Consider the following 16,211-nt stretch of genomic DNA (forward strand, 5'->3'; position numbering starts at 1 on the left):
ATAAATCCTTCTTTCCATCAAACACAGATCCTACACCATTTCTTCTGCACAACATATGTTGGTACATTTGCTACCAACATACTCCTCCTCAGTTCACCTCTATCATAGAGTGGCAGGAAACTTACAATCTTCACCTTCTTGTTCTTCAGTTTTGCTTCGTATAACAACTCCTTTACATCCTCCCTCACAGAATATTTCTCACCTCTCAGATCAATTGTGCCAACAAAGACAATTAGTTCTTTTGCCTTACCTTTTTAAGATCCTGAGAAGATCATGAAACGAAACTCTGAATGTTTGAGCACTGTAAGATTTGTTGTATGAATAGGAAGAATGGAGAGTACCATTATCAGAAAAAGCATTCACAGTATTTGAGGTCAAAGAAGTCATTTACATATATTATGAAAAGAGTGGATGATATAAGATTTTTCAATTAATACAGATGTTCTTCAAAGCTTTGAGGATCATCTGCATTAAATGAAAAAACTATAGAGAGAGAGAGAGAGCATCTACCATCATGCAGCAAATGACCTGAAATAAAACTGGCAATCCAATTACAAAAGGTTGAAAGCAGACCACAAAATGACAATTTCTGAGAACCATTCCATGCCAGACCCAATCAAATTCCTTGGAAATGTCAAGTGTAATCTGAGTACTGTTACACAGCATATTTCAAACCTTTCCATTGTATACATCCAAAGGTGGGTAATGTAGGCAAGAAGAACTGCAGATCTTGAGTGGTGGAATTCATACTGGTGGTTAATGATTAACTGAGAGTTTTCTAGGTGATGATGAAGATGAATACTGCTGATTACCTACTCCATCCAGGAAAACTGATTACCTTCTTCATTACTTTGAAGAGCAATGAGATGAGAGCAGTAGGTTGATATTTATTGAAATTTATTTATTTATAGCCTTTGGTTCCAGAGAAGGTTACGATAGGGAAGAAGTAGAAGAATTTTTCCAAGTCATAACAGAGGGCACCTGACAAACAAAAAAAATCTCATTCTTGTTATAGATCTGAACAGCAGAGTAAGAAATAACTACCAAACACACAAACAAATGTTTGGGGAGGGTTTAAGGAAATGAGAAAAAATTGATAATAATGATAAATAACTGGTGGATTTCTATTCAGGATATGAATTAGTAATCACTAACATAAAAATGTGTCTCAATTATCAAGTTAGGGTTTTTTTAATATAAGAATTAGTGTGACCAATGAGATTCCATAGATGATGAGAAAGATGTTTTGCAAGGTGGTAAGTGGGAGAGTCAGCCCAGTCCACTATCAGGCATAGTGGATAGTCATATTTGAGCTTGAGGGAAAACTTAGAGATGAGGTGGATGGGCATGATGAATTTGTAATCTCTTGGCAGTAGCAGCATCCCAAGATTTTATTTTATTTCTTTATATTGATCTCATATACAAGAGGTTGAAGGACTATAAGCACATCTGAGCAGTACTAAGCATGGGCTGATTTGGGATTTGTATATTGTTAACAGTTGGTTGGATAAAAAAGTTATTTGATTACTGAGGAAGTTATTTGGAAACTATTACTGAGATGTGTTTGTGCAAGGAGAGGCTGGAGGAGAATGTTAGTGCAAGCAGAGCGATCTGATCTTAACTGGTGATTTTTGAATTACTGAAAGTAAGGGAATGTGAGCTGAGATTTCTTTTGCAAGAGAAGAGACAAGACCGTATTTGGGTAGCATTGGACTTGACCAGATTGTCCTTATCCCATTGAAGAGTAGTATGTAGATTCAGTGCTTAAGGGACTAATTGTAGCTCTTGATGCTTGGGATATCTGTGCACTATGTGATTTGTCAAATGAGCAGGATAAATGAAAAGTACTATCATCTGCAAAGCTGTGGATAGGATTAATGGTGACTGAGAGTAGATCATGTATATATGTTACGGTTAAAGTGATAAATCCAGTTATTATTAATAATTACTGGTTAAAGTGAATAATTTACAAGAATTAATCACTTTAACCGGTTAAAGTGAATAATTCCTAGAGGAGTCTGGTAAATGTAATAAAAACGTGTTTATAGGTTTTATATATAGGTTTTCATTTTCAATAGAAATTATAACAGCTTAGGTTAAGTTAGTTTATAATGAAAAAAAGTAAGGAAAGTACTTCTTTTGTACTCAATGAAATCAGAAATCATTATAAACTAACTTAACCTAACCTTTATCAGTTGGAAATCATTATAAACTAACCTAACCTTTATTGGTTAGGTTAGATTAGTTTATAATGAAAAAAAAGTAAGGAAAGTACTTCTTTTGCACTGAATGAAATCAGAAATCATTATAAACTAAACTAACCTAACCTAAACTAATCTGGATGTCGCATGTCGAACCAGAGTGTAGTTGTAGTTTGTCGTGAGCAGATTAATGGGAATGAAAGGTAAACGTTGTTGTGGGCCAAGCTTAATGATTACGGGCAGATGAATGGAGATTATAGATAAACATCGTTGCTGTACCTCTTTCCTCATCAATGGAGAAAAACACTGATCAGTTCCTCTCTGATTTATCTATTATCCCCATTCATCTATCCACAACAACTTTTGTTTGTTATCCCCATTTATCTGCCCGCGATCATTAAGCTTGGCCAACAACAACATTTATCTTTCATCCCCATTAATCTGCTCATGACAAACTACGACTTCACTCTGGTTCGACATACAACATCCAGATTAGTTTAGGTTAGGTTAGTTTAGTTTATAATGATTTCTGATTTCATTGAGTGCAAAAGAAGTACTTTCCTTACTTTTTTCATTATAAACTAACCTAACCAATAAAGGTTAGGTTAGTTTAGGTTAGATTAGTTTATAATGATTTCCAACCGATAAAGGTTAGATTAGGTTAGTTTATAATGATTTCCAACCGATAAAGGTTAGGTTAGGTTAGTTTATAATGATTTCTGCTTTTATTGAGTGCAAAAGAAATACTTTTTTCATTATAAACTAACCTAAGCTGTTATAATTTCTATTGAGAATGAAAACCTATATACAAAACCTATAAACATGTTTTTATTACATTTACCAGACTCCTCTAGGAATTATTCACTTTAACCGGTTAAAGTGATTAATTCTAATTATTCACTTTAACCAGTAATTATTAATAATAACCAGATTTATCACTTTAACCGTAACATATACATGAGAAGGAGACCGACTGGCCACTGGTAGCACACTGGACTGAATCAGTTAGTCAGGAATCTTAAGGAGCTTCTTGATTGGCTAACATTAAATCCTACAGCCACTTATTTTGCCAGTTCGTGACTGGAAGTAGACCATGTATGGTCAGAGACATGTATAGACATTCAAGGACTTGTATGGTCAGGAGACCAGGTTCCCTCTGTGTGGACAGTATGTTTACGAGTCTGTAACCTCTCACGGCATACTCCCATTTCCTTTTTATGTCTTCATTGCCACATGCAATAGATTATAAACCAGAGAAATGTGATTTTATTGCATAATACAAAAATTCTCCCACAAAAAATAATTCAAAAACATTATAAAGCATAAAAAAAATCCAACCAAATAAAAAATTACAACTAAGAAACTATAAGAAAAAAAAAAAAATGAAACCACAGAACCACCAACATTGATTCAGCTGTCTCCTGAGCTATCCATAATCATAGGCCTTGTAATTCAACATTTATCCTTACCTCAGAGAAGTCTTCACATAGATAATAATCACCCAAGTGAAAATATCTAATGGAAATTATCAAATCTAAAATTCTGATTCCATGTGTACCATCTGTTACATATTGTCTAAGGTAGTTGTCTGCCAAAAACTTGACTTTGCATAATGTCCACTATCTGTTGTACAAAGAAAACATAAAGGCCAATTTGCATATCCATTTCCTTCGTATAGGCATATCCTGTCTGCTTTTCATTATATTGCTTCCAAATCACTTACATTATTTCTACCTTGTGCTCAACAGTGCTGCCCTTCCATCATTCTTGTCCTTTCTGTTATCACAAAAACATCATTTCCCTATATTCTTTTCAGGCCATAATTCTGATCCAATATGTTTCACTAATACAACAATTTTCAGGCAGATCACCTCAATCAATGTAATAATTTTGTCCCTTTTATTTCTGATATTGATGGCATTTAAAAAAAAAAACATTTTTGGGTCTATAACTAGTCCTATTCATGTCATCTTTCAGCTGTGGCTTCTCCACATGATCTTTTCCCCCCTTCTTTATCTCCTTTCTACCTATCCTTATTATTTTATCTTCTTTCTACCTATCCTTATTATTTTTATGGCTATTTAGCCTATTTTCTATTTAGCTAATGACTACACATCACTTGCCTTAGTATCCAATAATGTAAAGCACATCTCCTTGCAGACATGTATAATGCTATGCATTATGGCAGGGGTCATTACCCAGACCAATTTCGACCTTTATTGAAGTCTCATCAGTGGGAACCAGATCCAGAGGTGATACCAAGGTTTAAGTAATGCAGAAGTCTTATTTTTTTTATACAAATAGCCAAAAGGTGTAAAGTTGGAAGTTTTTCCACTTGGTTATACTATAAATTAAAGATACCAAGAAATTATATACTTGGTTTAATCCTACTTATCCTGTTTGTTTTCCTAGATGCAATTATTCTCCAAACATTCCCAGATGAGTCTTTGATTCCATGAGGTCTTGGGATAATAATAATAATTCCAGGCCATTCCATTCTTATGTTAACCATCCTCATATATATTCACTAGTGCTTCCTCCACTCTCCTTATACTGTGTAACAGTTCATCCCAATCACTCATTTCTCTAATCTCACACTGCCATTATTATCTTTCACTCCTCTCACTAGCCTTATACTACTATCCTCTCCCAATTCATTCATAATCACTTCTTCAGTCATAACTCTTCATTCCACTACATTTTCAAATCACCTCGGTTCTCTCATTCATTTCTTTCACTGATTCTCTCATCCCTCTTCCTTCCAAGCAATAGTCTCTTCAGATGATTTGCACTACATCCATTCAAATGTAATCCATCATTTCTATACATTTCAATCCATCCATCGAATTCAAAGTCCATCTACCACTTGCAACTGCATTACTTTCTCCTCTCACAGCACTGCCAAAATATTATTTATGATCTCAGCTGATTGTCTGAACTCATCACTGTCATACCTAGACAATTCCTACCTTTATTACAACACTGTTATCTTTTACTCTAGTTAAAATTTCTTAATATTCATTATTTTCTCCTCATATCCAAGATATCAAACATTCTGTTCTCTCTCTCCCTCACTCGGAAAACAAATCTTGTACTTTAATATTCACCATATATCTAATGATGAAGTCATCATTCTTAAATCCTTCATTATTCTTTCACCAACTGACATTTCAAGTTGTCAATCATCCTAATGAGATGAATGAGATCAGCTTGGACAGAGAAAAATTATATTCAAGAGAAATCCAGTCAGGTGTATTAATCAATACTTCATCATCATAACACTAATTACAGACATATTGGTCTGTTCCGGTCTCATTATCCATACAATGTCCTTTTTTGAGGTCTACCCTGCCTTCTCTTTCCAATTGGCTTATATTTTATATTTTATCAATACTTCAGGTAGAAAATTTACCAAATCTTCATATGTGGAAAGATATCTCTGGAAGAGATGATATTCAATAAGAATACTCAAACAGTTTAATGGCTATACCATTATTATTATTATTACTGACACCTCCAGAGAGTCCAAAGACTCATCGAGGGAGGTCACCTACTCTACAGCTCTCTGTCTCCACCACTCAATCCATCAACTACACCAACACCATCTACTGCCTTCCACCACTACTAGTATTTTTCACAGATAATCACAAACATCCATGCCCATAGTGGGATAGGTCTGATCAAACAATCAAATTCCAGATGACTGGAGTGCAGCTCTCTGGAATTCAGGGTCTTGATATAAACATAGTACTTATAACTAGTGTTGAAAGCATTAAAATATCATGGATGGAAAAGGTCGGACTACATGCGACTATAATGTTCTCCCATTCAGAAACTGATTTCTTAGCATGAACATTAACTTATCTGGTGTGAAATGAATATTTTATTCCTACTGTAAACCTGTTTAACAATCTTTTTAAATGGAAAATAGCCTCTGAATGTCAAGCTTCATCCTCATATACCATAATAGACCCAGTTTATAAAATATAACCTATCTGAAATCAGTGCATTATATTATACTGTAAAATTCCAGCATGAATTTTCATGCCAAGTATCAATCCACCAATTTGCTTATGGAGTTCTAAATGAATCTGTTCAAGTCACAGCAGCAGCAACATACTACCAATAACTGGTCATCAAAGATTTTATATTTAGAATCAAAATGATGAAGTATTTTTAGTGAACAGAATTGAAATCCCTCCCCCTCAGCATGTTGGAGTTATTTGTTCGAGTATGCCAAAATATAAGTCTAGCAAAGTATTATTCAATGATAAAACTTCAAAAAATAAAGAAAATGTTAATTTTACAAAATTGTTTTACAGAATATAAACAGCCAAATTTTGAGTACTTACTTGCATATTTTATTACATTTCACAATAAGTAAAAAAATAATAAATTTTGTTCAAAATACACACAATATAAGTTGTTAAATTTTCTCAGTAAAATATATGGTTTTAACAAAACACTGAAAGATTTTTACTGTATTACAAGTGAGTACAATAATTTCTGATATAAAGGATCATATGCAACCAAAAACAATTTTCAGTAAGGCATATTTGTTCATGATTACATCAAAGCAATTAAGGCTATGAAGAAATCATAATATGTATGTTAATTATGAGAGGTCTCTGAATTCCAGTCATCTGGAATCAGTTTTTTTAGGAGTCAGCTAAACTTATACAGTTGTGGCAAGATTTTTCCAAGTGTGGAGGGGCATTGCCACTTATGTATAAGCACAGCTATCTCTCGACTTTTGCTTCATCTGACATTATCACCACATATAATCATGAAATATAATCATAATATAATCATGAAAGTGATGTGACATGACATTCAGCATTTATTTATATGTATATTTAAAAAAAAAACACTTCTATCTCTCTCTCTATATATATATAGAGAGAGAGAGAGAGATAACATTTCAGAAGAGTGGATATATACATACTACATACATACATATACACTGCTTGGAAAGAAGTCAATGGATATCCCCATGGGCAAGGTGCATTGTTCCATGTAATGACAAGTCACTTGTTTGTAGTCAGTATAATTGGAGGAATATGATTCTTCCAAGTCAGTTCAACTGTGTCTGGGTGCATTGGCTGTGAGAAGGGAACTGACACAGTTTGAAAGAGGCATTGTGATAGGATGCCATGTTGCAGGCCTATCGGTTCAGCATATTGTGGACAAATCCTAGGTCAACAATCAGTGATACCATACTCCATACTGAGATGGAAGTGCACAGTGCAGGATGGAACTGCAAGTGCTACCTGCAGTGGATGACCCACCACACTTACTGAATGTAAAAATTGACATTCACCAGCCAACATGAATGTGCAGTTCTGGGCATTGACTAGAGTAAAAATATGCACAAAAACATTCAGAACTGAGGCTCACAACATGCATTTCCATGGTAGGACTACAATATGCAAGCCCCCACATTACCCAAACAACATGCAATGTCATCTTAAGCGGTGCACAAGCATGTACAGTGAGATGCAGAAGCTTGGAAAGCTGTGCTATGGAGTGATGAATCATGCCACACCTTCTACTGAGCAGATGTGGCAGATGCATGTGAAGGTTTCTTACTAGAGTGCATAACCCCAACTATGAAATTCGGAGGTAGCAATGTAATGGAATGGTTCTATTTTGGCTTCAGAACTTTGAGAGGTATCTGAACATTCTGGACAATGCACTGCTTCCTGCTTTGTGGCATTTCTATGAACCTGACCAGTGTCTCTTTCAGCATGACAATGCAACCATGTCATAAATCTGCTGCCGTAACTTCGTGGTTTGTGGACATGAATGTCACCACACTTGACTGGCCTCTGCAGAGCCCTACTGAAAAAAAAAAAAAAAAACCTATTGAGCATCTGTTGGATGAACTAGGGCATCAGGTAAATTTGAAGGACATCTGTGCTACAACAGTCTATGACCTCATTACAGGAATCTTGCAGGAAAAAATGGTCCAAAATTCCCATTAATTGTTATCGTGCACTTGTGGAAAGTATGTCCAATAAGATTGCTGCAGTCATCACTACAGTCAACACAGTATCAATTTATTATTAAGGCAGGTGCCATGGCTGTTTGTTTCTCATACTATGGTGTCCATTTACTTCTTTCCTAGCAATATATATATATATGATGTGATCAGCTTGTAGAATCCCATGGCTGTGGAATGCCTCTTCCTAATGCAGGAGTTTTGGATCTCCCATGGGGATCCACGTCCAGAGTATGTGAAAAACAATTACAAACATCTATACCCAAAACAGGATTCAATTCTGCAGCCCTTTGGCTGGAGAGAGAGAGAGAGAGAGAGAGAGAGAGATGCTAACTATTTAGTCAACCAGTCCAGCATACATACATACATACATACATACACAGTATGTATGCATGTATATATATGCCTATTGAAAAAAAATGTAAAAATATGTATATATGTAATTCTCATAGAAAGGGTTAAACGTTGGTTATACATGTTTACTATATAATTTAAGGAAATTACAAAGTACAATAGAATATACATTAAATTAAACTTTAATATAGTTCCAATATTTCGGCAACATCACGTTGCCATCTTCAAAAGGAACTTACAATAAAGACATATGCATGCAGGCACTAAACACAGTAAATGAGAACGAAGCGATGTAGCTATGATTTTCCTAAAAGTCCTGATGGTGCCCCCTATTGGACTATGTAGGTATTCTTGGCCGTTGGGCTGAAGGTCTCCTGTGTCTTCATTGTAAGTTCCTTTTGAAGATAGTAACGTGACGTTGCCAAAATATTGGAAATATATTAAAGTTTAATTTAATGAATATTCTATTGTACGTTGTAATTTCCTTAAGTTATTTAGTAAGCATGTATATAAGTAAAAGAAAAGTGCTGAATAACTACAATATATGACATGGAGTAAACAGGTGTCAAGTTCAGTTCTGTTTTTTTTTTTTTTTTTTTTTTTGCACCATACTGTATATGAAACTTTAAAATTCATTTCTATGTGACCTTGTATAAGCAGTAGTACTCCTTTAACAAGATTAAGGAATTCAGTCTCAATCTCAATATTGATAACATCCATTTAATATAACAGTGAAAAGACATTATTTCTCTCTGTTAGAAGTTTTTCAGTTCAGGTGCAAACTTATTTGCTTACACTTGGATAAAGGATTAAACCAAGTATATAATTTCTTAGTATCTTTAATATGTGTCACACCTTATTAATAATAAGATGTGACACCTTTTGGCAACTTGTGTAGAAAAATATAACTTCTGCAATACTTCAACCTTAGTATCACCTCTGAGTCTGGTTCTCACTGATGAGACCTCAATAAAGGTCAAAACCTGTCTGGGTAGTGACCCATCCCATAATGCATAGAATTACACATACCCATAAGAATATGTGCTTTGCATTATGGGATACTAAGGCAAGCGATGTAAAGTCATAAGCTTCTATATACAAGTTGCCCCAGTGCTGAAAATAGTTCAGGCACAAACTTGTTTGCTTACACTTGGATAAAGGATTAAACCAAGTATACAATTTCTTGGTATCTTTAATTATATTATTTCTCTTTATCAGTTGCTGGTATGTCCCCATCTGGACTATTTTGCTCAGATATGGTTGCCTGGGTTTTTTTGGTGATGTGGCAATGGTTGAGAGGATTCAGAGGACAGGTAATCAAGATGATTTTTTTGGCCTGAGGAATGTTCTGTATGGAGAGATCGAAGATTTGTGGTTATAAAAATTGACAGAATGATGTGACCCAATAGAAACATCTGAAGTTTGTAGTTTGTGAAAAGGTTTTATAGAATCAAAGTGGAAGAAATTATTCATTATATGGCAGGTGGCAATAGAACAAAAGATCGTCACTGCAAGTTGAAAAAAGCTTTAGTTAGCAAAAATTTAAGGTCTACATTTTATTTATTTATTTTATTTTATTTTTTTTGTTGGTATCAGGGTGGTGAATGATTGGAATGAATAGCTTGTAAATAAGTTTAAGGAGAGGTATGGTAGGTACTCTGTGCATAATATTTTTTGTTGTTTATCTTTTTGTTTATAAAGGTTCAACAAATTATTGTTTAACCTTTATATCAATGACATTGTCCGTGGATTGCAAGGAAATATTGCGGATGATGCGAAGCTGAGAAGGGTTATTAGTAATAGTGCAGATGTGGTAGCCCTGCAAGAGGATTTGAATAAGCTAGATAGATGGGCAAATGAAGGGGACGATGCATACTCTATGGGAGGAGTTAAACTGGAGGAAGTAGATGAGACAAGAGATCTGGGTTTGATGAATGATAGAAACTGAAATTTAGGGGACATATTGCAAAGGTAGTGAAGGTAATGCAGAGGATTGCTGCAATAATGAGAAGGATGCTGACATGCAGAGATAAAACAGTTATCATTTCATTGTATAAGACCCTGATCAGACCACACTTGAACTATTGTTCTCAGATTTGGTCCCCAGGATTTGAAGAGGATAAATTAATTGTGGAAAGGGTACAAAGGTGGATAACAAAGATGGTTTCAGGACTGTGCAATGATAGTTATGAGGATCGGCTGAGGGAATGTGGACTGCAGAGTTTGGTGGATAGAAGAAGGAGAGGTGATATGATTGAGACTTTTAAACTGTTGAGAGGTGGTTGCAGGGTTGATACTGGGAAGTTCTTTCGCTTGGTTGAACAGTGGGAAGGAGTGATGACAAGAGGCCATCCCTGGAAGTTACGAAAGGAAATTGTGAGCGAGAGGGTGAGGAGTCGTTTCTTTGCATGGAGGGCGGTTGAACCATGGAATGAATTGCCTGATGGAGTGGTGAGAGTGAGAACGGTCAATGCATTTAAGGAGTGGTATGATAGACTTTGTGTTTCTTAGAAAGGACCTCCCACGATGAATCTTTTTCTCCATGGAGGCCTGAATAATAATAATAATAATAATGGATAGCTTCTGGCTTCATGGTGAAATTCTACTTGGATTGTGGATGGTATCATAGGTATATTGTGAACTTTACCACGAGCCTTCTGTGATGAGTCTTTTGACTTCATGGAGCTATCCGTTAACAATAATAATAGGAAGCAGTGGATTCCGGCAAATTTTGTTATGTTCGCAAATCAGGTTGCCTTGACATCATAGTTGTCGTGGGTTGTATGTGGCTCAGAACTGGTAGCCAATATGATGTAGTCTATATTGCTCCAGAAATAATATGCATTGTCTGATTCAAAACAGTATCAATTCATTTAACATGTGCCCTGTTCAGCAAGACATCTGGACAGTATTCAGCATTTGAGTAAACAAAGCCCAGAGCAGATGTCCTTAATGTGGAAGCACAAGTCCCCCAGGTTGTGCCAGCAAGTGTATGCTATTTCTAGTTCTGAGTCTGGCAGCAATATTGGAAAGATGTCTATTAAAGGAGAGGGTTCCATCCAGGGTTATGCCCATATACTTTGGATTAAAATTGTGTGGTAGTATGTTCCTATTTAGTGGCACTCTTAATGTCGTGCAAGCTATTGTTCAAAAATGGAAACCGCATGTTTCAGTCTTAGTAGTGCTTGGAATAAGACGCCACTTTTCAAAGAAGCGGTTCAGCTCCTATAGGTCACTAGTTAGTACGTGCTCTATAGTACAGAAGTTCTGGTTTGGAATGTGATGCATAGATCATCAGCATATGCGAATTTTCTGGACGTTTTCTTTGGTAGGTCAGAAATATACAAATTGCATAGAAGAGGGGCCAGAACTAACCCTTGTGCGAGTCCACTGTTAAGTGTTCTTGGCTTGCTCATATCATCTATAACTACCTGTATTGTTCTATTAGATAGAATAGCATTGATCGGATGGGTCATTTTTTTACATTTCAGTATTTTAAGGAGCTTGTAGATCCTCCATATGCTGTCATATGCAGCCGTAAAGTCTATAAAGACTGTACCAGTTTTAAGGCATTTTTTGAAACCAGATTCTATATGAGTTGTTAGGGCCAAAATTTGATCTTCACAGTTGTGCCCGAGCCCGAAACCAGCCTGTTCATGAGGGAGAGTGTCAATAATAATAGTACTAATTCTATAAATAAGTCTTTCTAATAACTTAAGACAGACACTGAGCAGTTCAATAGGTCTATAGCTTTCAGGTTTATCAGCAGGCTTTCTAGGTTTCAGGATGGCTATTATCTTTGATTTTTTAAATTCTGCTAGTAATCTACCACTCTATTGAATATTAGAAAAGAATTTTGTCAACCAAACCACTGTATTTGGTCCAGAGTTTTATAAAAATTCAGGTTGAATATTATCAAATCCAGGCACTTTACCAGTTTTCACTGGTAAAGCAAGTGTAGCAAGAAGTTCTTTGGTGAATGGATTCGATAGATTGGTCGCTTCAGAACATCTTTACGACTGGTCACGCAATACTACCCCCCCCCCCCAAAAAAAAGAACAAATGATTGGGCAGTGGTGTTCCATGCCTGCCTCAACCAGTCATCATGCAGGCCTCACAGGAACATTACATGAATATCATGTGAGCAATGTATGATGCCTCTCTCTCTCTCTATCTCTATCTATCTATCTATCTATAGAGATAGCATTTTAGTAAAGCAAGTTCCCTCCCACAATGAGTCCTTGGACGTGTCAGGTAGTAATAATAACTTCTGCAGACAACACTCAATTTGCTTATATACTTCCATAGACAGGCATTCAACTCACTTTTATATATCAGTGATATATAAAACTTTTATATACTCAAGTCATACTTGAGTTTGGGAGAGAGAGAGGAAGGAGAAGCAAGTATTGGCTTTGTTAACAAAAACTACATCAATACTTAACTAAAAATATTTCAAAAATTTAACTTGTATTCCATTATAATTTTAAAAATACTTCAGTAAGTTTTTTACAGAACAGAAAAGTCAGATTAATCTTTTTCCTGATTAATGGTGGATGGGGGAGGGTAACCGTTCTAGCTTAGGCTTTTTCTCCTATACCAGTTATAATTTACATACTTTTGCGGAGATAAGCAGACTTCTTTAATAGTAGATGTCATATGGTGCCTGAGGTACCTAGGCATTGTGTGCCCTTTAAGGACCTCTTCCGACAATAATCCCATAACTGCAGTGGCGCACTCAGGATTTAATCGGGGGGGGGGGGGGGGGGTTTTAACGATTTAAGTATACGATTTGAGAATACACACTACGCAATTGCATACGAGCTATGACTGAGCATCTGCAGTGATCGCTAATACATAATACCCACAATCCCCTTTGGCCAGGCTCGGGAAAACGAAGTAGCACTCGGTCCGACGGAGCAATACTTCGCTTCGCGTTCAACAGTGGCCGTGATTCCCAAGAGCTAGGATATTCCCACCTTATGTGACAGCTAATTCATAAGTAGTATAGAAATAGAAGACACGACACAATATAAATAAAAAAATAATTTTAATTAGGAAAAGATTTTTGGAAATTTTTCTGGTGTTTTTTCCTTTTTCTTTTTTTTTTTGGGGGGGGGGGACAGCCCTTGTCCCCCTCCCTGGGTGCGCCGCTGCATAACTGTATCGAGGTTCCCGTATTATGACAAAAATGTTGTTTCTTGCTAATAATAAACACTTCAGGTAGTGGGAATTAGGCAATGTTTCGCTTGAAACTCTAAAAGGCTTGGGGGGGGGGGGATGACGATGCTTTACGCATGTGCTTAAGATCTGAGAATGTATTTTCTTGTAGAGCAAACAAAGTGAAAACTCACGTGCATGATCCAATTATTTGCAACAATCAAACTGAAATAGCATGACTACTATGCACCACCCATCTCGAAACGAAAACCACTTCTGACGTATGTGATAACATAAAATTCGCGCAACTTCCTCGTCCTGTAACTGAATTTTTCCAACAGGTGGTGCTCTTCTTACTTAATATCGTGATAACCATATTAAAAAATATCTTTTTAAACCTATAGGATGTTTCAGTAATAGAAACTAATCACTCAATGGGTTACTGATTCCAAGTAATACACTGAACTGTACACTGAGTTAGCTTTGCATTACGAACATCCACGTAATAACGCATTCTTCTACCTCTCGGTGCAGTCACGGCTCACAGGCGCCTAGGAACAGATTCCACAAGGTGTCAAACATCCTCCATGCTAACTCGACCAATGTCTACTGCAACAACTGAGTCATTTAACGCTCATTCCGTGCATTAAATGATCAGCAGTTCTCACACCCCGTTCTAGCATATTCCACACTTGTTCGATTGGGTTACAGTCAGGGGAGTTTGGGGCTAAAGCAATGTGGCGAATTCGTTGTGGTGTTCCTCCAACCACTCAGTAGTTATACGAGTCTGATGACAAGGTGTATTGTTGAACAATAGTAATGTGGTCAGGGTAGACCTCTTGCAGAATATGGTTGGCTAAAGTGAGCCATTGGAAGGGGTGTTTATTTACTCCTCAGAATTAAACCGCCCAAAGAAAGAGCGTCGCAAGTTCGATTCTAGTTGCCGAATAGAGGAACTTTTTCTAAGCCTTTTTTCGACTGGTTCCCGAGTTAGTCTATCTCTAGCACGGGCAAAAAGGTTTTTTCTCCCGGAAATTCGGGTTTTTTTTTCCTAAATTAAAGAAAATCGACCACAAAACCCACACTATTTTCAGACATTAAAAATTTTGTGTTAGGGTTAGGTACCACGAGGTGGTGGCACTTGTCAGCTGTCTCTTCACTGCATGCTGCTTAATTATTGATAGCCTTGGACCAGCTAACTCTGATTGGTTACCAGTGGAGATTGAACTGCCTACTCAGTCTCCAAAAAGTTAGGACTAAAACGACCTAGCTTATCCCTATACAGGAATAAAAAGCATTAGCTTTCTTTTTTTGAAGGTCTGCTAACAGGATCCTGTAGCGCTCACCGTTCAGTGTTTATGGGTTGATAACCAATAGACTTAGGGTGTGCCAGGAAAAAGCTTCCCAGACCATAACACTATCTCCACTGGCCTGTTGAACCCCAACTGTGCAACCAGGGGATAGGGCTATAGGGAATAGGGATAGGGGATATTTACATGAAATGCGAACCTAGCCATCAGCATGGTGCAGCAGGAAATGGTCCTCATCACTCCAAACGACCTTCCATTTATCGAGGGTCCATTGCCGATGTTCCTTGGTCCATGTGAGGCGTTTTTTGTAATGCCTGGCAGCCTTCATGGGTACCTTGTTGGTCTCTGACTGTGAAACTTCAGGCAAAGCAATATACAGCACATGGTACATGTGGAAATGGGTCGGACTTCCCGGCTGTTGTACCGGTGGGTAAGCTGTGTGACTGTTGCACATCATTTCCTGAGGTACAAGTAGTGACATCCAATGTACACCTCTAGGGTCAACCATGCATGGCTGATCAATGTGAGCCATTCTTCTGGATGTCTATTCATGGTTAATCCAGTTCTGATACACCCTTGATATAGTAGTGCGGGAGCAACCAACAACTGCGGCTGTTTCTGAAGTACTGATGCCTGCCCTCCAGGCTCCAACTATCTGTCAGCAGTCAAATTGACTTACTGTTGGGATAGAGGGATAGGTGTGCTCATTTATAGTAGCCAAACTTCACGTTAATATCATGTGGCACTTCATTACCGCACCGAATATGCAAATCGTGGGAGTGTTCCTAATGTAAACTAACTCAGTGTATATGCTCAAGTTTCATAGTGGAATGCAAAGTCCTTTGTGTTTCATTCCATTGTAAAATCATCGATCCTCGATATCAAAACAGATGACCTCTTTACCCTTTTGTAGTGGACAGAGCCGTACTTATGTACAGGCTCACGAGGCTCTAACTGGGGGGGGGGATTTTTTCACCAGTTTAATGGCCCCAAACAATGAGACCGGACCCAGGAGCGCCTCGGGAAAAGTGTAAGTACGGCCGTGGTAGCGGATATATACGAGTAAAAAGTAAATTAATATTAAGATAAAATTAATATAAAGTTTGTTTCTAACACTGGAACAGAAAATATACCTGCAGTTGATTAGCAGCCCAAATCAGCTGCTTATTTTACAAAAATTATGAA

The 16,211-nt window shown here is 36.9% G+C and overlaps 1 protein-coding gene across 2 annotated transcripts in view; it reads right to left on the minus strand.

Annotated features, from left to right (window-relative positions):
• Positions 1–14,020, minus strand: part of LOC150098493 (uncharacterized) — a 137,208-nt gene extending 123,188 nt beyond the window's left edge. The window contains exon 1 of one of the 2 annotated variants that reach the window (XM_090405356.1): positions 13,911–14,020. The gene's annotated coding sequence lies outside the window, so the exon portion shown is untranslated. Of the gene's footprint in view, positions 1–13,174; positions 13,289–13,910 lie in introns of those variants that run through there. The other variant, XM_090405357.1, reaches the window with a different exon arrangement.
• Between the last annotated feature and the right edge of the window lie 2,191 nt (positions 14,021–16,211).

The sequence above is a fragment of the Typopeltis vanoorti genome, chromosome 15 (assembly GCF_054136105.1).
Source record: "Typopeltis vanoorti isolate ZY-2024b chromosome 15, IOZ_Tvanoo_1.0, whole genome shotgun sequence".
Classification (NCBI taxonomy): Eukaryota; Metazoa; Arthropoda; class Arachnida; order Uropygi; family Thelyphonidae; genus Typopeltis; species Typopeltis vanoorti.